The sequence below is a fragment of the Chaetodon trifascialis genome, chromosome 4 (assembly GCF_039877785.1).
Source record: "Chaetodon trifascialis isolate fChaTrf1 chromosome 4, fChaTrf1.hap1, whole genome shotgun sequence".
Taxonomy (NCBI): Eukaryota; Metazoa; Chordata; class Actinopteri; order Chaetodontiformes; family Chaetodontidae; genus Chaetodon; species Chaetodon trifascialis.
In genome coordinates this window covers 16477190-16503712 of record NC_092059.1, presented here as the reverse complement: position 1 = coordinate 16503712, position 26523 = coordinate 16477190, and the positions used below count along the sequence as shown (strand labels likewise).

The 26523-nt window shown below is 43.3% G+C and overlaps 1 protein-coding gene across 8 annotated transcripts in view; it reads left to right on the top strand.

Moving 5' to 3' along the window:
• The window catches only part of ptprsa (protein tyrosine phosphatase receptor type Sa), a 232078-nt gene that overhangs the window by 50567 nt on the left and 154988 nt on the right, over positions 1 to 26523 (top strand). Inside the window, exon 1 of one of the 8 annotated variants that reach the window (XM_070960501.1) lies at positions 1735 to 2513. The exons of the other annotated variants lie outside the window; for them this stretch is intronic. The gene's annotated coding sequence lies outside the window, so the exon portion shown is untranslated. Of the gene's footprint in view, positions 1 to 1734; positions 2514 to 26523 lie in introns of those variants that run through there. 8 annotated transcript variants of the gene reach the window in all.

Here is a 26523-nt window from a genome sequence, read left to right as displayed (position 1 = left end):
TTTTAAAAGGGCCCGTTCCCATCCATTACTGCCTGCATACCTTGAAAAGTTCACACAAAATATATTGCTACACTCCCTCCAACAGGCCGGGAGAGGCTTATCATTTGATGCACTATGCCTCACAAATTGTAGCCCCCTTTCAAAGACTGCCTAATTCAATCTCATTTCCTTCAATTTTCCATCATACACCCAGGGCCTTAATGCTCCAGGATGGTGCTTTGACACAGACAGCTACCAGCATTTTTCAGCTGATCTGAACAAGTTTATTTTTCTGTTCAGAGACCACAATGGCTTTCAAATCCAAGAATCAGCCAGTCATTTTCACTACCCTCTGAGCCAGAATGGATTTTGGATTAGTATATAATCTCAAACAAAAGTAAAGGAAACTTAGCTGGTCTCTAGCACAGATGCAGTAACATTTGGCTGCATGCTGGCTGGTGGTAACTGACTGTGGGTCAGTTGATTGATGTGTCTCCAGTCTGTGTCTCGCCTCCCTGCTGGACAAACTGGACACCAGCTGTCACTATTCAAATTCAAATTCTGCCGGCCAATCAGAATTGCCATTTCAGCTCAAAGCCTGTGTGTTTGGGCTTCATCATGTTCAAATCCCTCCTCACTTATAAGTGAAAGAAGTGGGGTGAAGAGTGAAGACTCAAACCCAAAGTTGTTGAAAATCCATTTTTTTTCTTCACTGTGGCATGTGAGTAATCACTGCAATCAGCTTTATTACAGCTGATTGTTTTCCTGTTTTGTTGTTATTGCTTAAATGAAAACAGTTCACATTAATTCTATTAGTTTTCTATAAATTGAAATTGGAGCAAGGACAGATGGGGCGTGTCATGTCAGAGTGGGCAGAGTAACTTTACCAACAACAACAATTCCTGTTTGTTCCAACATTGCATTTTAGCTGACCTGCAGTATAGAGAGCTCATAAACTGTCAAACCTGTGTGTGTGTGTGTGTGTGTGTGTGTGTGTGTGTGTGTGTGTGTGTGTGTGTGTGTGTGTGTGTGTGTGTGTGTGTGTGTGATAAGTTTAATCATGATGCAACTGGATGAATGGTGGTTAATGGCTTAATCTACACTAAAAAATGTGCAGCTTATTTTAAATGTAAAGAAATAGATTATTCTATCTGTAAATATTGTGGATTCATACAAGAATTTACAATGTTGCATTAACATCAATATTTCTCTGCCGCCATCTCTCTCAGTGGTCACGTTTCACCATTCTTATTTTATCAAGGCAACGGCAACACCAGTGGTGAAATGTAACTAAATACATTTGCTAAAGTTCTGCACTTCTGCACTCTGCACTCTCTCTCTCTCTCTTTTAGTAAGTGTATTTCGATGCTAATACCTTTGTACTTTTACTTAAAGCAGTAAAATTTTAAATGCAGGGTGGAGTATTTCTACATTGTTGCATTGTTATTTTTACTTAAGTAAAAGTCTTAGTATTTCTTCCACGACTTGCAAATGCATGGGGATATGCTTTGTAACGTAGGCCTGTTCCCTGTCATATCAGTGTGCATAGAGGCTCTGAGAAATTTGTGGTAATAAATGGAAAAAAATAACCAAAAGTGCATTTTTTGCTGTTCACCTGATTTTGTTGCTAGGAATATTAAAATACAGGTCATAAAACACTAGTATTAACGGTGGAAAGTGGTCACACTTTTAACTGTTTTAAAAGAGACTAGTAACTTTATGTAAAACAAAAAAATAAATTGTGAAATATCCGTACATTTATAACTTTGCAGCAAATTCTCCCACAGCGCTTTACGCCTCTGCACCGCTGCGCTGTGTGTTTGCCTCCTCCTCATTCTGCCATCGCAACACAGATTCATGATATAAAAAGATCCGCCACCGTCGCTCATTTCGTTACAGGCCTCATTGTGTTATGATTTCCGACTAAACGTGCTTGAACGCACCACGCGGCTGTATTTACGATCCAGGAGTTGTCAAGAGACGAAGTTTATGAGGCGCCTTTGAACGCAACACAGGGCTCCGTATTTTTTTTCCCTGCAGCAGAGGGGAGGGAAAGAAGGTGGTGGTGGCAGAGGGGGGTATTTGACTCCTGTCTCCCCACCCCCAATCCGTACGAGGTGGATTTGGGGAAGAAAGGAATGAAAACCTGGGACGCGGAGATAACGAGAGACACCAATAAAGAGCGATCCATTTGGAGGTCCGCGCGCGGCGGTGTCGCGCACGGATTATTATAGACTATTTTATTTCCCTTTCACTGAGGACGCTCCGGCTACGAGCGTCTGATCTGGGGGAAAAGGAATACAAACGCACGGAGAATAAGAGGAGTATTTTATGCTCGCTCCCTCCGTTAACAAGTGACTGCTCCGCCGCTGAAGAAAGTGGGATATAACGGGCTTTATTTTCTCGGGGATGCGAAGTTACTGTTTTTTTCTGAGGGAATACGAGCGCTCACCCACAAAGAAAACGGATTTTTAAAGCTGTCCCCCTTAAACCAACTAGGGGGTAGTCTGAAATACTTCTCTCACGCCGCTGAAGTAAGTGCTGGCAACTTTTCCTCTTCTCAACTCTGGAAATTCTTGATAAGAGTTTAGAGAGCGTGTTAAAGGTGTAACACTCACATAAATATGGTAGAAGTGCTGGAAAGTTGCATTTTTCTATGTATCTGGACCGTTTTAACCACTGGGGTCTTGTTCGTGTAATACAGACCCCACTCTTTTTGGGGGTAAGGGAAGGTAACGTTATTCCTGCTCTCTCCTTTGCTGAATGCTTCTTCACGTTTGCTTTACGGAGTCCAGATTGCATTCCATGGTTTTGTCCTCAATGCAGAGGTTCCCTAACTAGCATATGCAGGACCCCCAAACAGATCCAACACCGAGCCTTCATTCTGCTGAGATATTGAGCCAAATGTATTTTGTATGTGAAAACATCGAGGCGAGCCACTTTCGGTCCCCTGATGTTTATATTCTGCTGATGTGATTCAAGGTAAACTGTAAGTTTTAGTGCTAAGCAACAGCCTAGAGGAACCTGTTGAAGAGCTGTTGTTAATGATGAAAAAGTTAGAGGAATTCACTGTATCAATAAACCACAATAAGATTCCCCTAAATTATGTGTGGGCCAATTTTCCACCCTGTGTTCAGCGTAGATAACTGTGCTGCAGTAGTTTTGTATTGCATATCTGTGTGTTGTGGGTTTTGTGTGGAGTGTATTGTAATTGATTGGAGCTCTGTCCATGGATAAAAAGCTCGTTTATGTTATTTCTCTGATGTTTGCACAGTACCCTTTTAATTTTTCAGAATTGCTTCTCTGTTCTTGTGGGTAATTTTCTGCCTTGAGAAGTAACTTTCGTCTCATTGTGTTGGAAAGTTTAGATGCTGCTCCAGGCTACGGCCCTGCTTTGCAGCTTTTTTTTCTTTTTTGTTGAGGCAGGCTACAGTAAGTCAAGTGAGTCCAATTTGAATTGCAATGGATCTTAATTTTATCAGAACATTTAAGGCTAAACCTCCCCCGGGCAACATACGGCCCCCTCCTCCTCTTCACCCTCCCACCCCAACAGCAACTGCAAGCCAAAAAAAGATTAGTGATGCATTTCATTTACTGGGGGTTGTTGAACAGACGGGTCCAAACACTGTTGTTTTGTTCTTGATGTGAAGAAAATGGCAGGGAATGGCTTGAAATTTAGTTTTCGGAGTTAGGGTCAGCCACAGAAAAGCACTGGGGAGTCACGCTGGAAAATTCAGACTGAAGACCAAGAATTCAGTTATGCATTCCTGTTAGTGACAACTTAGCGTTTCCGTTTGTAATGAAAATTCAGGTCTTACGTATGTTGTGTAACTCCAAATCATCCGTCTTAAACTTCAGCATTCAGTCAGCCTGCTACGTTGTATAAATAAACCCATTTGTCTTATGATGAGAGTCACATGTTGATTGTCAGCAGCAAGAAGGAGTCTTGTCCTTCAGAGTAATTGGACAACACGTATACCAAGAGGCTGTGCGTCAAGTGTGTTCTGGATTCTTAATGTGGCTTTAATTGAACAATTTATCACCCGTGATCACTGTCAAATAACTGTGCAAGAAAGACAAAAGGCAATGAAAATGCCAAGGAAAAGCTGCCAGGTTGAGCGTGACCGCCATGTCTGTCACAGTGGCATCAGCAAGGTGCTGTTTTATTTCATTTTAATTACTTCTTTATTTTTTGTCTGCTGGAATTGCAGATCAATGCACTTGTGAGTGGCAAGCTTGTAAGCAGTGGTAATGAATAGCGTAGGAGGAGGAGGAGGGGGCAGTGAGAACGCTGCATCCTTGAGAACTTCTTTTATTGGACAAAACTTTTGATTTCTCCCCGGAGCTCCTTTCCCTACAATTGGAAGAAAAGCTAATTGAATCGTGCCCCGGATATGATGCTTCCCCCCACCCCACACCCGCCATCCTCAAGTACGGAGGTCTTGGGAAGTGTTCTCCTCAGGGTTTTGAAATTCATTTCCTTTGCAATTATTACTTTCTGAGCTGTTTTCCTTTATTTCCCCTACCTCAACAGTAGGGTGTATTCTTTCATTTTTAACGGGATCAAAGGGGAGACGAGAGGGAGATTCTAGATGGCTACAAGCCTTGCAGACTACGAGCCATTCAAAGTTATGTATTTTACTTTTGGAATTTTGAAAGAGAGGTCAGAAGTTGACATCTTTCTGGCGGTTTTATGTAGTTTTACTTCTTTGGGAGGCTTGACATCAAGTGCAGTTTTCCATTCTGACATGTACTAACTTAGGCCCTTGGGTGATAATAGGCTTTAGTGGACACAAAGCAATGAAGCAAGCTCTTGATGCTCTAAGGCGTTTATTATCAGCAGCTTTCCAGATGCTGCACTGAAACTGAAACTGACAGCTGGCATTACATTTTCAGGTCTCTGCATTTGCAAAAGTCACACATGTTGCCAAATTAAAACGTGTCTCAAGATATATTGAATGATGGAAGAATGAATAATTAGGGCTCCAAAAATCAATTTTTAACTTTTATCTCTCAATTACTGCTTTTCTTCTAATTGAATTCACGCCAGGTCTAACCAAAGAGTACAAAAAGTTAAACAGTCAAAAAGAGACCCAGACATAAATAAGCAAACGGTGTACATTCGTTCCATGTACATGCCCTTTGTTCGAGGCTTTTAGGCTTTCAATGGCATAGTCGCCCACCTTCTTTTACCACCAAGCACCCTGTTCATCTTATTACAATCCAAATTAGGAGCATTTTGGTTGCATCAAGTGCTTTGCAATTAGTCACATTGCACTTGATGCAACGACACAGTTAATAACAGCTGCTCTGAAGTGACTGTCATCTTAGAGAGAAATGTGCGCGTTGCAGAGACGCTGTTGCACTCACAGCTAATTGTGTTTATTCATTTTAATATGCTCAGAGTCCTAAATCAGTGCTCTTCCAGCGACGTGAGGTGCAATTAGTCTGGCTGTGAAAACAGGAGGCAGTGAGTCTTGTAAAGGGCCCCCTCCTCTCCTCTTTGATTTGTGGATTAGCCGTCCCTTGTCATTCACATTTCTGTTATTGCCACACAACCATCCCAATGAAACACTCAATGAAAGTAACATATCACAGCTTAAAAGCATAAAATCCAATATGCACATGATGGAAAGATCCTGAAAATGATAACATTGTTTCACATGCATCTTAACTCTCACCGTGTCTCTGCTTATGGCTGTTATGCATTAGATATTGGCGTAATATACTGTACTCAAGTTCATGTAGTTCTGAGAACTTTGCCTGGTGTCAGCTAGAATACTGGAACTCATTTGTCTTAACAAAACAATTGGTACTGTTTGTGTGTGAACTACTGTTGGATTCCTACATTTTCAATAACAACTTGTGGCAACAGTAAGGACAGGAGTGACCTTTTTGGCATTGAACTGTGACTTAAACTGCAAGAGTAGTAGAGTTTCTCCAGTCATGAAAAGAAATTATTGCAGCCCTCAAGCTTGAAACATCCCTTTGTGTCTGAGAGTCTGTAAACACATGCAGAGTTGCTTTTACCAAACCAGAATGTAGAGCAACAAAATAAGAAGATTTGACATGAAAACCCGGTTTAAAGTGTGTAATGGCAGCTTGCTCATCTTTGTGCTTGTGGCATTTGGTTTGTTGTTTTGTTTCATGCTGAATGTTAGCCCCACAGGATGTATTTCCCTGCTCCAACTTCTCTGCATTTGTGTGGTGCATGGGATTGCAGATGCAGCACATACTATGTGTTTTTGAATGTGAAAATGGGTCATCTTTGGACCATTGTCTGTGCAAGTTACCCAGAAACAGTGTTCTGACCATTCTGTGATGAAATGTTTCTGTTTACCCTCACAATCAGGCTTTCTGCCTCAAAACACAACAGAATGTGTGCTGCGCCTGATTGCTATAAATTTAAAAAAGCAATTAACTGAAGACAGAAGGTAAAATAGTCTAATTCAATGGGAAATGCTTGTTACTAACCATCATATGCATTAGAGGATCTCCCAAAGTCACTAGAACTTCCCATTTTGAATGTGCACTCGCAATACTGTGCTGTACACTGTGGATAAAAATGTCCCAACTTTTACACCCGGTGTAGCATTATTTGTCAAGACAGAAATAGCCAAGCAGTCGAAGAGGAAAACCTTTGCAGTCACAACAATTTAAAACATCATCAAGGTTAAATTTCCAGAGGCTGGTGTGTCCTTTTCCCTCCGTAGACTCACATTTTCACCCTGGCCATAGGGGAAGAAACATGAGACGGGTGGCTGGCAGAGGAATTATTGACCACTCACTCAGACACCCGTGCTGGTTGCCTTGGGTCTAAAATTGGTTGCTCCGTCCTTAGCAGACCTCGTTGGAGGTGAGAAATGGCCGTGACCCTCCCGGCAGCACCCAAAAGTCATAATTACTCAACAACTCCCTTGAACTCAAAGAGTCAGTGCTCCAAAACAAGCCAGCAATGGTTTTGGGCAGAGCTGCTATAAGTTGAGAGGCAGGGGCCAGATAAGATGAGGCTGCGATAAGGTGTGTGAACTTACCGGGATTGATCCATCGCTGGCTGAGTTAAAGTCCACCTTGCATCTTGGCTGACTGGTTCTCCTCCGATATTTGTTTGCTCATGGGTTTTCTTCATCCCTGTATCTCCCTCACTCAACTTGTCTTTCTCCTGCATCACACTTTCTCCATTTTCTTGTTTGTTTTTCTGTCTCTCTGTCCCCTTTTCCTATGTTCTCTGATTACCTGACTTTAAACTCTTACATGTAAAATGCTGGGGACAGACAGAAGATCCATCTCTTTCCTGTCTGCTGTGTCTCTATCACTTGCCAAGAAATCCAGATGGACGTACACACACAAATGTTTTTTTTTATTTAATTTGTCTGTTTTTTCAAAGAATGGACTGTATATTTTATACTCCTGCTATGTGTAAGTGCTTGGTCCAATCTTAAATGTGACTTTAGTGCCTGAGTTTTACATTTTGGGACGTTTTTTTTTTTTTTTTCTTACTCCTGTATCACCTTAGATTTTTAATCTAAGTATTTGCAATCGTTAAATTATTGTGTGAGGAGATGAAGGGAGCCCCTCATACACATAAGCACACTAATCCCTGCCAGACTATCTGGTAAAGCCCTGGGGAATACACTGACACACTGTCACCTCCCCAGCCTCCTGCCCCTTCCCTTGGTACCTCCAGGTTTCATAAAAATTACTCGCTCCGCCTCTTTCTGAGGAAGTAATCTGCTTTTGACGACGAGCACGACAAGACCTTCAATTGATCCCTGTGACTCCCTCCTTCACTCTGGTCTGCCTCCCTCAAGATATAGCACTCTTGAACAAACACAGTGCATCGGTTTATAAAGCCCGAGAGGAGAGTATACCAAACGCTTGTTGTGTTCAAACACCCGTTCACTCCCCCTTCCCTCTGGCCCTGATCCCATCCTCTTTATGGTTATGCAGTTAATGTGAACTGGTGTTTCATGGTGAGATGTAATTAACACCCAGTCTGGGACAGGAATCAAATGGACATGTCTGATCCTGTCTCTGTCTGCGTCTCCTGCGGTCGTCTCCTGATGCTTGCTGTTGGGTTGTTCCTATGTTAAGTGTGATTACCAGCTGGACTTCCCCAGATTGATGCACAGAGGTTCCCCTTGGGGTGGCAGCCTCCTCCTCCTCTTTGCAAACTAGGTCTGGCAGAAAGGGCTGCCCTGCGCCCTCATAGTTTGACCCCCGTGAGGTTTTAGACACGTGGGGGTGGGCTTAGGACCCCCATTCTTACGCCTGAATGGCTTGAACAGGTTGCAGTTAGCTCATTTAAACGCTGCTCATGCAGGCCGTTAGATGCTCCACACCAGCCTGTTGAGCCATCTGTATGAAGTGTGTATTTGTGAAGCAGGATGCGCTAGAGTGGAATAGTTTCCAGAAACATGTCTGTTTGCACATACACTGTCATTTGAGCCTGTTGGAGCCTTGTGAGGCGATAAACTTTTGAACACTTTGCCAAGATTAAGTGCCTGACAGCCGACTGGTAAGGAAGGTCACTTGTCTTGTTCCCTGGAACAGGCAATCTGTCGATCAGCAGGAGTGTGTCCTGTTTAAGTTTCCCTGAGTAACACACTTAACCCTTTCCTGCTCAGCCACAGCTCTTACAGTTAGTTCAACATTTATAAAATCATCTGTAAATAACAATGTGGTTGGCTGTCAGTCTGATTTAAATGGTGCAGCCCTTTTTATGCGATCATCTGTGATTGGTTGATTAATTAGTGACTCTGCTTCCTCCCACCATTGTTCTTTCCACCGTACCTCACAAGCTCCTCAAACTGCAGATGCCATTCAGCAAACAAGTGCTACTTAAATCCAGCCTCCGTCCTATGAAGAGCTTAATTCAAGGTTCAAAAAGCATGTGCAGCCTACTATTGTAAATAGTTATTATTACGTGGAAGCATGTGGTAATATTTTCAAGTAGCAGAGCAGTGTCTGACCCTCATGAAGTCCTGGTTATGCTAAGACTCACAGACAGTGGTCCAACAACCAGCTTTTACTAATTAAGACAAAACATGGGCTTTTCCCAAGCTGCTGAAATGGGTATAAGAGACATGAGTGGATTTGTGTGTGTATGTGTTCTAAAAGTCGTTAATCTGATGGTGCTCATTGTGCACACGCAGAAAGCCCAGGGCAAGATGGCTCAGTCCATTCAGATGATCCCCCGCACCCACCCGTCCGTTCACCCCCCAAACCCACCACCCTGTCCTTTTGTTCCTTCCCTCTCCACATATACACACCCTCACCCAAAGTTTCGGGACATCTGGTATGAGGGGGGGCGATAGGAGGGGTGAGCTTTTTGGGGGAAAGAAAGGAGGAGAAGGGGAAGGAGGACGAGTATGTGGGGAGGTACACTCAGCTGCCCTGAGGGGTGGGAGGTGAGAGATGAAGGTCGCAAAGAAACATGTGTATGCAGAATAGTGGGGGGTTGTTGTCATAGAAAGGGAAGTGGGGAAGCTAAAGAGGAGTAGGCAGATAATTGATGGATGGAAGTAATTGTGTGTAATGCAAGCAATGAAACATGGGCCTCTGGAGAGAAGAAAGGTAGAGAGTGAGAAAAAGAGGGAGCCAGTGAATGGGAGTAGAGAGAAGAGGGGGTAAAGAGAGAAAAGAGAATAATGAAGAGAGGGAGTGAGTGAGAAATAGGAGGCTAGGGTAGGAAGGGTACAGAGAGGAGAGGAGACAGGGAGAGAGGGAGAGGGGAGCAGGAGAGGAGGAGGAGGAGGAAAGGGAGGGGGCCTGCTGTTCTGTTGCATCACTTAGCGCTAGCTGGGGTTAAGAAGGAGTAACTACCTGCCTGTCAGGCTGATTGTTCATCCCTGTGCATCAGGGGATACACGTCCCGGTTTATGAGAGATGGCGCGGATTCACTCTGTGCACCACTTAAACACAGAAAATGGCTGCCTGCATATCTGCCCACATATCAGCAGCGCAGCCAGGTTGGGTTTTCTGAGCCGGGGATGGTTGCTTTTTATGCAGATGATGCTATTATCTCCTTCACTACAAGATGCTGGATGTCACAAGGTTTTAGGTGTTATGCACATTTTACCCTCTGTCATCGCAGTTTGGCTAGCTGAAATAATTTATTTTGTATTAATAATTCCCCCAACACAACAAACCTTCATCCAAAAGCCCCATCACAAGGCCTCCTCAGTAATTACAACTCTGGCAGCCTTTTCAAACAGCATGCTGCCATCATCTTTCAGGGAAATGGAAACAAAGCCTATGTACTCCAGTCTGGATACACAAATTACAGCGTAGCAGTGGCGCGTAAAAGAGAAAGAAGACAGAGAGAAGGCACCAGAGGCAAAATGCATTGAGTTTCCTCTCACTTTCTCACTGTGCATCACAAGCTTGTCTCTCAGACAGGGAAGAAAGGTTTGTCAAGCGCATCACGGTGGAGAGAGTAAAACCTTCCCCAGCCCCTGGGAAGATAGAAGGTGACATTTGTATGTAAATGGAGACAGGCACTCTCCACTGTATTTCAGCTGACAGGAAACAGAGTGGGAAACCTGGCGTTTTCTTTTTTAAGAAGTTGAAGATTTAGTTGTTTCTCTGACATTTGTTTTTTGGGGGGCAGATGAATGTAAAAGGATTGCCTTACAATTTGTGACTGTGTGTGTATAAGGAAATGGTCCAGTGCATTTGACACACGCGTGCACGCACACACACACACACACACACACACACACACACACACACACACACACACACACACAAACGCATGCATTCATGCACAAATACAAATTGTGAGATTGACTCTGAAGAACCTTGACACTGCACCATTTAACCAAGAGCCCAATTCACACACAGAGTATTTTTTGAGCATATATATATATATATATATATATATATATATATATATATATATATATATATATATATATATATATATATATATATATATATATATATGGGGTGTTTTATTTTGAAGTATTGACCAACACATCAAAGCGGTTGTCAGTGCTACCATGAGGTTATTGGATATGTTTTTTATGGCAGTCTGTCCTCTAGGTTTTGCAAGCTCTGACATCAAGATAATTTAGGGCAGAAGAAGAATTAAAAATAATCCGAGCAATTCTAGTAGGACTCCAGCACCTGCAGTGGCTGGACCCTTAATTAACTCTTGAGTCTCAGTGTCAAAGAAGATAATCCTGATTAAAAAGTGATGGAGGTTGGGGAAAGAATGACAACATAGCAATCAGAGCTACCAGCCATGGTTAGGGAGATTAGCACCACCAGAGGGTGGGGGCTACCCCCTTGCTGCTGGCACCCTTTTATTTGTGGATCAAATCCATGGCAGAACAATGGTTTTGGAGATTTTGTTTTTTTTCCATCTGGTTTTTATACTAGAGGGAAGATTGTCCTGGAAACCAAACCGCTCTATATTTTTGTGTGATTTTGGTAGAGATTTGTGACAGAGGAGAGTAGCTGATTATGAACTCCTTTCCTCAGTTTACTCATTTTAATGTTTAAATATAAGAAACAGACCTCTTTCAAGTCTCGTAAGATGAAAGGGGCCTGACTTATTTCAACATTGTCATTTGATTTAGCTGTAGAGATGTTTGACCAGGTGGTCACGAGACAATGGGACAGCTGATTTGGCATCTCAGACAGGTTTTCCAGAGTGGCTCATCAACAGGGCCATTACGGACACTCATCAGCCCCCTGTTGTGAGATGGTCACTACTACCCAGTTTACTCCAGACTCATAGCGTATGTCCCAGTTGATATAAAGCACGTTTGACATTCTGACATCTGTCATACAACATGAGTGGCGGAACAAGCTGAATTGTCAGTCCAGCCAATAGTAAGACTGTGTGTGAGTATGGTTTAAATCCCTTCAGTATGAAGTGTAAAATGTAGGAAGTCACCTGTTAGTTTATCTGGTGAACGAGGGAATTGGGCAAGCAGAGTAGAAGTAGATGGATTTTTAAAAAGAAAATAAATAAGCCTGTTATCAGAGTCTGTCTATTTGCCACTGATACGAGGAGATAATGTTGACACAGAGGGAAATGGGGAGCCAGCGCTGCTCTGATTATGCTTGCAGCCTGATGCCACCAAGTGGGAGCTAGACGAGAAATGCACTTCAGAGATACGGAGACATCATATGTACTTAGATGAAGACGGCAGGAACAGTGTCAGGAAGCAGAAAGAGAATCTTAGTCAACAAAAACAAACACAGTTGCACAATGTCCCAGTTAATTCAATCTGAACACATCATACTGAGATAAAGTCTTAGGATGATGTAGGATATTTAGATGTTTGATCCTATCGATGCCCAGTGAGTGTCCGTCAGCATCTGCTGTATTTGCATGCTTATTATAAGTTATTCTAAATAAAAGCGTCAGCTCAAATTCAGACAGGGATGCTTCCTGCCTGTTGCTGTGATACAGTATTTTAGCCAGTGGGATGGGTGTGGAGTATCTGGAGATACACCAACCCCCCCACCCATCCCCCCCACCCCCCCACCCCAATCCAAACACCCCCTCCCCACCAAAGGCAGCCTCTATGACATTTGTCATTGTACAGTCCCCAATCTGTAGTCTCAACAGGAGGCAGGTAAGCCTAAAAACACTGGGACAGAAGGGAAGACAAAAGCAGGGTTAGCAGGGAAATGGGGCTTGCTCACCATACTTGCCCTTGAGTTAGTGTAGTGTAAAACGAGGGACAGACAGAAACAATGAAAGCAGAAAGGACAGCGAGAGAGTTGGAAGAGGTGAGTGAGAGGGAGACAGACAAAGAGAGAGAGGGGGACAGAAGAGCAGGCAGGAGGGAAATGTAGACTGGAGCTTAGAAACAGGAGGTAGAGAGAAAGCAGAGGGTCTCCCATTTTCATGGAGATAAAGGAGCGATAATGAATTTGAACCAGTGCCCTCCAGGGATATACCATAAGGGCAAAACCAGGAAGGAGCAGATTGGGGTTTAGTGGCTTTTTAAACCTCAGCCAAAATGTCTTTTAGACACACAGGGGTGCTCCCAATTCTGCAATCACTAAGATGGCCGTCGCCCCGCTCACCAACTGCCACGAGTGAGGCTTGTGCCAGGGCGAGGAGAGGATTTGATGCCAGGGGAGATATGCCTAACTGACCAGGCTAGACCAGTCTTCCAGCCAACGAGATCATTTATCTGCCCATCTAACTCAGTTTTAGTTACCTCGTTTGCACAGCTGTGGATGTGCTAATGTGCTCATTGTAGGGCAACAGCATGAGGTCTGGACCTGTGTGGCTCAGTTGGGCAAAATGGTACCAATATTGCAGGTTAAGGAGGTTAATTTCTTGTGTTGCATATTGGGTAGACTATGGCACATAGATTCACAGGGTCTCATTCTAAAAATCATTCCATTCATGGTGGTATTAAATGCTTTGGATAAGTGTACATCAAATGACAGATTTTACATTGCATATGTGTGCACTGCTCACAAATAGTTACATGAAATGATTGGTTTTGCTTATTCAATGATTGAGGCCTTGGTCAACCACAAAGCTAACGTCTAGCAATGATTTTGGAGCACCAAGGACTCTGAGTTTGCCCGGAGCCTGCACCTACATACCCTATCTATCATTTTTACAACGTGTTGTTTTACAACACAGAGAGACCAACCGCTGCCTGTGGCATCTACCCCCATGTGGAGGTAATGGTCTGTCCCCCAGGCTGTGAGGCTAGCCTGTTAATAATGAAGTGGGCCCCTCCATTGTAAATCACAGAGGGGTCTTGTTTGGCTGACGCCTTTGGGAGAATTGCATGGGAATGGCATGTGTTGCAGAGGGCAGCCTGGCTTTAGCACGGGCAGACATTCAAAGAAAGAAAGAAGGCAGCTTTGTACATGATGGATGGTGGCCTTTGCCTCAGTTTGTGTCATATGGGATCTGAATATTAAAAGAGAAATGAGGAGATGAGATATGAGCTGGAGTGTCATATTTACATTCAGTCAAAGGCAGTTTGTTATGTTGTATTTTTTCATCCAAAGGGAGGCTTGGTTGGAAAAATTTTGCAGCTCCCAAAACAGGCTTTTGAACTTTTTCAGCTGAAGCTGGTTGTCAAGACAACATGCATTTCTTAAAAGAGCTGACATGTTGGATGAAGTTACACTTCAAATTTTAGACAATTAGCTGATATGATTATCCTGCTAAATGACTTGCATTGAAACTGTCATTCCTTAACCACTAACAAAAGCCAGCAAGCAAGAAATGCTAGAATCGGAGTTACATTGGTTTAACAATATAACATATATTTTCTTGGCCCTAGAGTTATTATGTATAATAGTGGTGTGGTAGGGAAGGCAGTAAGTGCTGAGGAGAGAAATGGGAAGGTGAGTCTTTTTCTGTATGCAATAAGCAGTAACTTTAACCTATTTGGATGAAATTTCAAGTGTAACAATTTTGCTAAAATGCCTCTTGCACATTGACAGCCAACCTTAAGCCTCTCAGGCAGAGTGGAGTTGTACATAGTATGTTTAAAAAAAGGAGCCAGGAGGAACCTTGAGGAACCTGGGCTGTTCTTTGAAGTCAGCTATTTTGCTTCAGTTCAAGTGCGTCACTCACTTCAAAGCGGGAATTTCACACAAAATGTACTGATTTTTTTCTCCCTCCTCTTCTTTGTGTAGAATTTACAGCACATAAAACGGTCTGGGGAGACTTTGTCAGAGGCTATCTGTAACCTAAGATGACTCTGTCTATGTGTGTGTGTGTGAGTGTGTTTTTGGGCCTCTGACAGCTTGCAGGGCCTACATAGCTGCGTGTGTGATCTTGTGCATATCCGCATAAAGAGCGCTGCAGATGATGCTCGATGGTGGTCCGAGGCTTCGCTTTTGTTAACTAGATGGAATCCAGAGAGTCAGCCGCATGTGGAGTCATGGTTAGATGGCTTTGACCCCTGTGGTTTATGGTTAAAGCCAGGGATTTGAATGTGGTTGGTGAGTAAGACTCTTTACTAGTTGAAGTTGGCAGCCTTGCTAAAAAAGTTACCAAAGCCACCATGTCTGCTTCAAATTCACATTCCAAGTCTGAGAAGTGCAAATGTGCACCAATTACAACATGTGCTAATGACTTTGATGTCAATGAGATTAAAGTCATGCATGGTGAAAAATGGCTGGCATACCATGGGAAATGAGCTTTTGCTTGTGTGCACGGAGTTCAGTCGTGTTTGTACCGAGGGGTTTTAGTGGTTATTAGCCTGTTCAAGCACCTTTAATTTTTTTCTGCCATGATTGTAATTGGAACCTCTACTTGATGCTTTCCACTTTAATAGCTGAAGCCAGCACTGGCACACACACAAGCTTGTAAACAGATGAGGGTGTCCTCTCCGCTAGAAGCAGCGGCATTGGTTGTGTGTGTTTGTATGTTCGCACATATTACACGTACTCAACTGTTTGCATGCGTCTACATCAGTTTGTGATCGTCACATAATTTGTAACTGCAGCTGTCTGTGCATGTGAAAATGTGTGTGCAATTCACAGCTGCAAACTTGTGTGTGTGTGTGTGTGTGTGTGTGTGTGTGTGTGTGTGTGTGTGTGTGTGTGTGTGTGTGTGTGTGTGTGTGTGTGTGTGTGTGTGTGTGTGTGTGTGTGTGTGTGTGTGTGTGTGTTTGGCTGGGCAGTGAGGTGCTCTCCCTTTTCCAAACATAAGTGGTGAACAATGAAGAATTGTGTCTCATTCATCTGTTGGGGTCAGAGAGTGGAGAACCCGTTTGGGGCCGCTATCCATCAGCTTCCAGCATAGTCTCACATGTGATTCCCCCGCAGCCCAACACTTCCCCTGTATTCACCTACCACCGCCAAGCACACCCGGCTGCAAACCCCCACGCAAGTCTTATTCCGAAGGTGACTTTGGCCCCTAGTCCGCTTGGCTTCAATTTATCTGCTGGCCAAACAACCCTGTAATTGACTCTCAACAAACGCTTTGCCCTTGAACAACCACGCAAGGTACAACACAATTTGATCGTCTTCTGTTCATTTTTGACAGTGCAGATTGGATGTGATGTGCTTAAGATGTTTTTAAATCCTTGCCCACCAGCATGCACTGTGTTCCAAAGCCCCCCCCCACCCCACCCCATGAAGCCAATTTGCACTTTGGCTTTGAATAGCAGCCAAATGCGTGAGATATTTTTACCCAGAGTCAGTGATCTCGCTTGATCTGAGTCGGTGCACATTGTTAGCTAAGGCGATTGCATGCACTTGACCTGTTGGCGCGGGCGGCGTGGGCACACAACGCTGGGTGCTGAGACAGGAGGGAGGAAGAGGAATGCAGAGATATGTGTGTGTGTACACGTCTGCCTTACAAGCCGGCTCTTTTTCTGTGAGGGATGACGGAGAGGGAGATGGAGGCAGGGAGTAGGAGGAAGAGGCGGAGGAGGAGCGGTAGATGCAAGGATTCCTCTGAGACCGGGTCTGCCAGCCCTGTCAAGGAGAAGACTGGAGAAGGAGGAAGAGGAGTGCATGAAAACAAGAAGAGAGGAAGCATGTGAGTGAGAAGAGAGAGAGAAAGCAAATTAGAAAGTATGAGAGATAAAAGGAGATATTGACAAAGAAACATATTTACAGTGATGGTGAGCAGCAAAAAACTACTACTCTTAGCTTGACAGACCTGATATTTTGACCTCATTATTTGATGTGGCTCTCATCAGATTATAATGATGCTCTATTTTGCCGGTGGGCAATTGTGTACCACTCTTCGATCAGCATGTCAGTGTATAGCAGGGGTAGGGCATTGGAAGGACATAGTTGGATACCCTACAAGAGGAGCACCCCCTCTCCTTGTTACCCCCCCCCACCCACACACACACACACACACCATTGAGGGAGGAAATGTGAGTGAAAAGCTCTACAGATGTAATCTTCCCTTATACTCTATTTGATGACAAAGTCTTTCCCTCTCATTTCAGGCCAAATGTATTACATCCACCCATTCTTACCATGACACCCCCTTACTGCTTACTGTGCCTCAGTTGCAGTTGTTGCCTTTGCATGACCTCTGTGGTGGGTGAAAATGGGCGAAAGGCCACAGATGGAAATAGTATCAGCTGATAAAGGCGACAGGTGATCTGCAGTGCTATATGCAGTTGAGGCAAGATGGGATTTCTTCCTGCCTGCACCTGATTCAGAGGTTGCCTTTGGACTATTACAGGCCTGTTTGAATCTGTTTGAACTCTTGTCTAAAGTAAACATGGCAACATGGTGCAGTATCATTTGCCTTGTCAGGACATGCTTTTTTATCCTTTTCTGGGGTGATGTCATGCTGGGTTGTAGCGTTGTTGACACCGGGTGAATTATCTTCCCCTCTGCTTTCATCTTTCAGCAGCACCCACCTCATCACCTGGCACTCCACAAGAAATCAGATGACACCTCTTGATGTTAACTTTGGTTTCTACATTCCTGCCAGAAAATGTCAGCCCAGCTTTCATTCGACATGATGCGCCGCCACCAAGCTTCTTCTCCCACTCTCTCTCTCTCTCTCTCTCTCTCTCTCTTCCCTCAAATTGGCCTGTGGTGGTTACTGGCAAGTTAAGTACGATGGGTAATGTAGTTTGCAGATCCTCCCTGCTCATATCACTCCCAGCGTTGACGATCCAGAACGGCACACTGACTGTGACTGTCACCTGACGCTGTCAACTTGTCCTTCACACGTCAGCTCAAATTTCACGGCAGGCCGCAGTTTTGACAAACGGGGACTTTACACTGTCGAACAAGTCAGTCCCTCAGAGAAGACCGTTGATTGGATTAGCATCGTGACATTGCTGTTGATGTCTTCGGGAAGAAGATGGAACCCCTTTGAAGACGCCCAGCGCAAACAGCTGTTGACAATTTCAGGGTTGCTTGTGACAGGAATGTTGTTGTGCTATGGTGTGGCGGCATTTTCTGAAGCTAACCCTGCTATATTCACACCCTCGCCCCTTTCAGCTTACAGCATCTCAAAAGGCTTGTGGTGCTCCGCAGCATTGTAGCATGGCATCAAAAAAGAATCGACCCGTTTGCCACTGCAGCCCTTCATGTGGCCGTGTTGTTATTTGGTTTCGGTACCTCAGTTGTTGAGTTGTGGCTCAAACCACTGTCACATGGTCATCAGATGTAGGTCTTGAAGCACACAGATTTTTTTTCTTGTGCTGTAAGCCAGTGTGAGTCAAGACTGGATAATGGCAGTGACCAGACTGAAGCAAGATTTAAGAAGGTTTTTTTTTGTTGTTGTTCTATTCAGAGCTGTGGGTGTAAAAACTTTGAAATCCCACACAATGTAAAGTATTCTGCGTATATAGTTGCTTCACATTGCACATAGTCTGACAGCTATTGCTTTACTCAGTCCCCATGGGTTGTGGTATTATTCCGATATTTTGAAAGACTTCTGCCTCGATTTCTTTTATTTAGCTAGGAAGATTTGCAGAGGATGCCGGCTGATTTTAAGCGCTGTCTTACTTGACTTACCCAGTTTCACACATTGTCTCCTGGGAGCTGCCGGTTAGATACACAGATACTTTTTTCTAAAATAAAATGTGGCTTCATAGCCTTCACATGGGGACGCCAAAGAAGAGCCACATCGGAATATGGTGAACAAAAAAGAAGAATAACTCTGGACATTAACAGTTCAGAGCAGACAGACCTGACGGAGCACTGAACGCTCTGCTGGAGCAGTTTGGGGTTGATTCTCTTGCTCAAAGGCATGTGAGCTGTAGTGGTGGTGGGGTGGCACGTACTGGCTCCTTGCAAGTAAATCAACCAGTCAGCAAGTGCTCCCATCCTAAACTTAAGTCACCATATCTAAAACCAGAGCTTAGCATGCAACCTTGCACATTAACTTATAAAGTAATAACATATATGCACACATTGTTATCACAGTTTAATTGCATGTCATGAAATGGGATAAAAATGTGCTAAAATTTGCACAGTATTGGCTCTTTTGAGGCAGAAGAGCAGGGAATGAGCCACGTGAATCAAGGCAGGCACTGCCAGGGAGAAATAAAGTTATATTTTTGGACCAATAACAGCTTAAAGGGTCACAGAGAGAAAAACAGCTTTAATGTAGAGGCCTTTGTTGCCTTTAATGTCATCTTATGTTCCTATAAAAATGCCAGAAAATGTGTGGCGGGATGGCACATTCTGGATATATTGGTTTGGAGTTTTTATACCCTGCAGTCATAATGTTTTAATTTGGCTCCAGCCCCCCCGGTTGTGAAATTTCCGTGGCCTGCTGCCGCGTAAACAAAACACATTTAGCATAATTGCACCTTTGGTGTAGGCCTCTCTTCAAGGCAAGGTATTGATTTTCTCTCTCCCTCTGTCTCTCTCCTGCTCCTGTTTTTCTTCTCCCTAGCTTTATTTTCCCTTTTGCATTCCTCGGCTGGAGCTCCTCGCTCACTCTCTCTCCTCTCTTTCCCTCCGTGTCCCCTGCGCTCCCCAATCACCCGCTCCCTCTTTCATGGATGGTGCTCAAGTAGAAAAATGGTAACAAGAATGTGGTTTGATTACACGAGCCAAAATAATGTTCACCTTAATGACACCAAAAGCCTGGCTGCCAACCAGTCGATCTCTCCGTTTCATGTTGAAGCTGCAGCTGCTGAAACCAGTGCTGTTCTCCGTTCAGGAAGCTGAGATATCATGCTAAAAAAACACTTGTAGCTGTGATTTATTGTGTTGATTTGTTAAAGGATGCAAAAGCAGCTCTGCCGCATGTGGGAGGATTCCTACAGAGAGCTTCCTCTCTGAAATCGGAGAGGAGTGCAGCGGAGCTGTGCATGACACACACTTGCGGACGCACATGGTTCATGGGGATACTTGCAAATGTTGATACTATATACCCATATTCATTATTATTGTGAGGGTGTCCATTTTTTTGCTTTATCTGTCTAATGAAACAGAAAGGAAATAATGTAAATTGATGCATTGGCTAGAAGTCAAAAATGTATCTTCCAGTGCACAACCTGCTGTGTTCCAGCAGGTCAAAGGCTTGCTGTGCTTCTCAATCTGGATGCTCACCAGCTGCTATCTCACAGGCTTATCATTCCTAAATGATCCCATAACTTCCCTCCTCTTTAATTAACAAGCAGCAGTGGAGTCCAGAACATCTCAGATGCTTTTCCACTGATCAAAGAGCAGACGATCGTTGGCCATTACTGTCTATGTCTCGTCTCAAGGCTTTTTCCACCTCTCATTTGATAGCTCTCAAACTGCTTCTGTCTCTCTCTCCTCTGTGAGAAGTATACAAAAATGCACTTCCCAACTCGTTTCTTTCTTTCTTTGTACCTTTCTATAGTTAAACTGCGGTGAAAGCATCTCCCGAACTTTTTCTGAATTGAAACAGAATCTCAAGCAGCAGCAAGGAAGGGATTTTTAAAAAAAGTGATGGCAGGATGCCAACTTATTGTGGAAGTTAATGGAAAAGTCAGTGAATTTAACGTCAGGGCCACAGCGGAAACTCTGGTGTTGCAATAACTTTTGGCAAACTGATAATTCACCAAATGTTCACATGAAGCTTTGACTTCAACTGAGAATCGCTGTTGCAGGTGTCTTGGCTGAAGACCACAGGACAGTTTTTGCTCTTTTCCTTTGATTTCCAAAGTTTGAAAGAGACTTATTCCAATCCATTTCTCAGGGCTGGAGGGAAAGGTTACCTGTAGCGTGTATGTCCCTCTTACTGATTTCCACAGCGCACCTGTCAGTCCCTTACCTCTTGGACGTACAGTGGACGTTGAGCGTTGCCAGTGGAGATCAAATATTGGTTGTAGTCTTTTTGTGTAAATGTTCAGCTTCTCATGAATTTTTTATTCACACAGAGAAAGAAATTGAGGCAAAAGAGGGGTTGTTGGTGGGTATGAAATGGCTGTGTACACTGCCTGCGCTTGTGTTGATCTTTCATGGTGTCTCTGTCTCAGTTTTCGTCTTCCCTCCCTCCACTTGAATTCAATCTGTCTTATTGGGCAAACATGCCAAAAATGATTTCCAATGTAACTGTACCCTCTTCCTCTCTGCTTCTCATTCTTTCATCTTCTCCCAACTCTATTAACATCGATATAGTTGAGAAGTTCATAAGCTAAATATAAATACCTGTACGCCTGTGATACAATACATCATATTTCTTTGGAACAGTTTTGTCCACTTTTTTTTATATCAATTGGAAAAAAAATGTCATGAGATGAGCACACAGATTCCAAAAAAGTTTGGGCCCAGTCTAAAACATGAGTAAAAACAGAATGCAATTATCAAACTGTGTTTGCCCACAATGGCTTTACAAAGTGTTCCTGAGCCCGTGTTGTAACTTCCTTTATCAAATCATGTGTTCACACAGAGGTGAACCTCGCGCCATCCTCGCTCGTGAACGACTGAGCCTTTTCAGGATACCCCTTTCATACCAATCATTCCACAACTTCCCCAGTCTTTTGTTATTTGAAACTTGTTTCAGAATAAGCATATATTTACCAATTAATTAAGTTGATGAGGTAGAACATCAAAATATTGTCTTTGTACTGATTTCAATGATGTTTTTCTAACATCACAACTTTTTTGGAAACTGGGTTGCATTGAAATATATAAACCGACCAAACTTAATAGGTGATTTGAGCAGTTTATATGAAATAAACAAAAACAAACAAGCATCAGAACTGGCCCACTCTCTTTATTCTCTTATCACCTGTGAATGCGTGTGTGTGTTCTGTGCTGCCTTCTTGGCTTGTAGTCTGGCTGCTATTCTAGGCCCCTCCAAGACACACTAACAGACACACATATGCATATGGCCAATTATCCTCAGCCAATTACAACAAATTATATACCTCCTCTCTTTAATAAATAATCCATCACCTTTTTATGCCTGGAGCATGTCTGCTGAATCTGTGTTTTACCCACATTTGACCTTTTTTTTTTTTTTTATCAGACCGCTGTCACGGGTCAAAAAGTTTTTAATTTGAGCAGGTGACATGTGTTGACCCATTTGTGATGGCCACCAACATTTAGGCAGACTGATGTAAACACTTTCTGAAAGGGGCACACACACACACACACACACACACACACACACACACACACACACACACACACACACACACACACACAAAAGCCATGTCTTCTGCAATAGCACCGTTAAGCCCATGCTGTGAAACATGACATTAAATCGTTGTAGGCGTTTTCATATACCCAGCCTCTAGATGGCTGACCGTAAGTCAGTCAAGTGCTTGTGTGAGAGAGTGAGAGAGAGAGAGAAAGAGGGAGGCAGTCAGGAAGTCATTGAGGCCCCCTCAAGTCTGTTGGAATGCAGAATGGGGGGATGGATGAACGAGGTTTGGTCTGAGGGAGAGGGAGAGCGAGAGAGACTTGGAGAGTCGGGTGTGGTTCTCCAAATTCGAGGACACACACACACACACACGCACACACACACACACACACACACACACACACACACACACACACTGCAGGCTACTATATTTTTACAGTATGAATAGTCTCTCACAGATGTTCACTGTTTATATGGCCCTCATCAGCTTCGATTCAGCCCTCCCCCTAAGCAGCTGTGCCAAGCGCGCGCACACACACACGTATACTGACAGGCTGGAACTTGCTATTTTTAGTCACAGCCTTGGGTGATGAGGAAACCAAGAGTGCAGCAACAGGCAGAATATAGTCTTTCTTGAGAAAAAAAAAAACAATGCATTTGCACTTTTCTCTGTTCATCTAACACCTTCCCTGCTTTCCTTCATCCTGCCTCACTGGATATAATATTCATCCCGTAAGCCGATAGAGGAAGGGGTTTCAAAATGAGGCCCATGCCCTTCCTCACCTGCTTTGGGTAACACAGGCGACAGAAGAGAAAAAACCTTTCAAATCAGCATTCTTTTACACTGCACACTCTTCAAAAATGTCTGATACTGACTTTCTGCTGCCACTGTCATATTCATTGTCGTAGTGGTTTTATCTTATCCTGAAACCAGTTGGCAGCGACAGTAAGAGCACAGGATTCAATCAGAATATGTTCAGAAATCTGAATATATTTTTGAAGGCTGATGCCAATGAGAATTTAGCCTGTGTTTTAGTGACCTTATAAAACTGCAACAAAAAAAAAAAAACAATGTGATGCTAAAACTTTTGATATCTGTAAAGCTTTGCCTGCTATTACCTCAAAATATTGATGAAATACAGACTAGAAGCTGAAGTGGACGGTACAGTCTGGTGGATATTTTTATTAAGAAGATTAATATCAGTACAACATGTAAGAAAATGACAGTATCTGTTTCAATTTAAGATAACACTTTATTAATCCCCCATAGGGGAAATTTGGGTGTTACAGGCAGTTTTCTGTTCATCCTTGAAGAACTTACAGTCATCAGTAATGTCGTCGCAGGACTTAAATGTTGATATTCAAACCAACTGCAGCTCCACAGAGTGAACCAAAATGCAGAGGCAGTCACAAGTTGATAGTCATACTGTGATATCAGCTGTAGTGTAGATTAATCTGCAGATATATGAGAGAGATAATGTGATAGATCTGCTGCTTGTCAGCACACATCACCCTCAACAGCAACCCAAACCATCAAATGTCGTCAGGAAATAAAGGTCTAGAAAAAGTCAAGAATACTGAATTGGAGTGAAGTGAAGGAGATTTATTGAATGAAACGTTGCAAAGCCTCGGGACAATCTTGCACACAGAGTGAGCAGGACTTGAAACTTACGTAGAGAAACGAGGTAGAATGTGAACCGTTGGATGCTTTTGAATGGACATTTTGTCAGTGACGTACTATTTTCACGTGTGTGTGTGTGTTCAGCTGAAAGTCCAGAGCTCAGCAGCACTAAACTAATAAAGTAATGTGCTTTTTCAGTGTTTTGAATTTCAATGAGACTCAGATGTGTCCTGGTGGGTGCAGGGGGAGGGGTTAGTTAAAATTGATTTTCGGCTGAGTAAAAGCAGATGCATGAGAGCGAATGAGTGGGTAGGGGCGCACGCACGCACACACACACACACACACACACACACACACAGACGTACACACGCGTCAGCAAGAATATGCCAGCACGTATGCACAATCACTCACACTCGCCAGACTACTCACACACTCTCCTGTATTCAGGAGGAAGGTTAATTGAAGGTTATAACTGGGGAGCTGAAGACAAGAGGCTTTCAGCGGTAACGTGTGTGTGTGTGCGTGTGTGTGTATGTGTGTGTTTCACCCCCTTTGCTTGCCCTGACCTCCCCACTCCCAATTTCTTCTCTTTTTTTTCCTCTCTCTCTCTGTCCTCATCCAAAGCCCAGTTAAAATGTGCAGCCATGCAGATACCTACAATCTCATTAATTCAACCCATCGGCTATGCTGCAGCGCTAGCTCTCCCTCTCTCTCTTTCTCTCCTTCTACCATATGCAAACACTTCCTCTAAAAGGTTAATATAATCTGCCGCTGCTGAGGTTAACTATCAGCGGATGCGCTCAAAGAAATGATGTGTCAACACATCTCCCCGCTTTGTATTTTTTTCTACATGTCCATGAATCTTCTCACCTGTATACATTTTAAAAAGTACGCTTTGAAATGTTCTTGTTTGGTATTTAAAACATATCGTAACATGAGAAAAAGTGACCTTAAGAAAAGTTTGAAGATAAATAGGAAACATAATAGAGGAAAGTCAGTAAGTTCTGCCATTAAAGCAACTGAATGTGCATCATGTCCATTTTACATCAAATGACTGGATCAAGCTGAAACCGAAGTATTTTCTGGTATACAAATGATGGGATTTTTCCTTTATCTCAAAAAGTTGGAAAAGAACACTCAAAACTGAGTGAAACCTCTCATATGTCTCTATTTTGGTGGTCTAGCTGATGGTGAAACTGCTCTTCAAATTGACGACCGGAGGTCAAACATATAACCGAGGCAGACTGCTGTCTCACTTCCTCCTTTCGTTTAAGCAATATGATGAATCCCTGTAAGCTACAGTGGGGCTGCTCTGTAGCTGTTCTTGACCTCTGACCTCCCTGTGGAGTGGGAAAGGGATCCATTCCCGTAAGCATCAAAACAAGATAACCATCACATTATTCAATCTTCTTTACATACACATTGGCTTCCTGTTGGCAGGACTGGAAATCTTTCCAGGGAGACAACACGCTGCGGTGTCAAAACATGGCAGTCACTCTCGTTCCAGCTCTGGCTTAGTGCGGAGTTAACTGTTGGTGTGTCACGACAGAGATACTGGATACAGCCTGTAAGCACTGGCGAGCTGTTTGCAATGATTATTAAATGATCGTCATGTGTTGTAGAGCCGTGTCGTTGAGGATGAAGCCCTTTCCTGCGGGTCAAGGATTGGCTTTACGTGACGGGAGGCTTTGATGACTCCGTGTGCGTTTGCTAGTGTGCGCTTGTGTGTTCATAATAGCACTTTGTATTCATGTGTGTTTGCCTTTGTGTCGGTCCATATAAGTGTGTATGTATGTGCATGTCAGTGATACTTGTGCACAGTAGCTCTTTGTGTCAGTGTGTATTAGTCTTTGTGTGCATCCATGCGCCAGTGCGTGCGTGTGTGCGCCCTTCTATCGTCACCCTCTCAGAGACTCTCTCCCACACACACTCATTAAAATGTCATCCTAAGCAGGGCCATCTATTCTATCTCTGGAATGCAGTAGGCTGGGAGGGAACGAGGCGGCAGCCATATTGAGTTCCTGGAAAAAACAGAGGGGCTGTGAGGGTAAAAGGCATACGCCGTGTTTGTGTGTTAGCTGTCCCATTTATTGACTGGATATGTCATGGAACATCGGTGGTGTGTTCCAGTACTGTAATCAATAATAAATTGTAGCGATAAGATGTTTAATTAATGGTTAATTTATTAGCCATTCAACAAATCAATTGACAGCATTTTGATAACTCATGGTCACTTATCAAGTGGAAATAAACATTTTTCTAATCCAACTTCTCAAATGTTCTTGTATGTTTTGTATGACTGTTAAATGAGCTTCTTTGGCTGTTGGAACATTAAAGCTTTTACAGTTCTGTGTTAAGGAAGCCCACACATGTTGCCACTGTAGCTAAACTGTAGGCTGCGCCGTAGCTGATGTGTGCCAGCTTAAAAAATGTAGCATCACAATTTGTGGTATGCTAATGGAGATACCATGTGCAGACTGAAATAGCTGTCATTGGTTAGTTTGGGCTTTTGTGTTTTCACCTACAAGTGTGTGTGTGTGTGTGTGTGTGTGTGTGTGTGTGTGTGTGTGTGTGTGTGTCACATCTCGAAAACCCGTTTCCACCCTTAACACTCTGGTCGACGCAGTAGACGCCCTCTAACGCAGTGGATAAATGTACTCCTAGCAGAAGTCACCCTATATCATAAATTTAATAAAATAAAGTACCAGCAATTATTCTGGGTAATATAATTAAAGAATGATGGATGCAGCCTGATCAGTGCAGCATCAACAGATGTAATGTAAACCCACTCCGTAGATATTTACAGTGAGTCTGTGATTAAACCCTTGTTTTTAGTACGAGCCCAACTATTTGATAATGCCATCTTGGCCACTGAAAAGTTGTGACAGAAATGTATTTTTTTTTTTTATTTTAACATTTC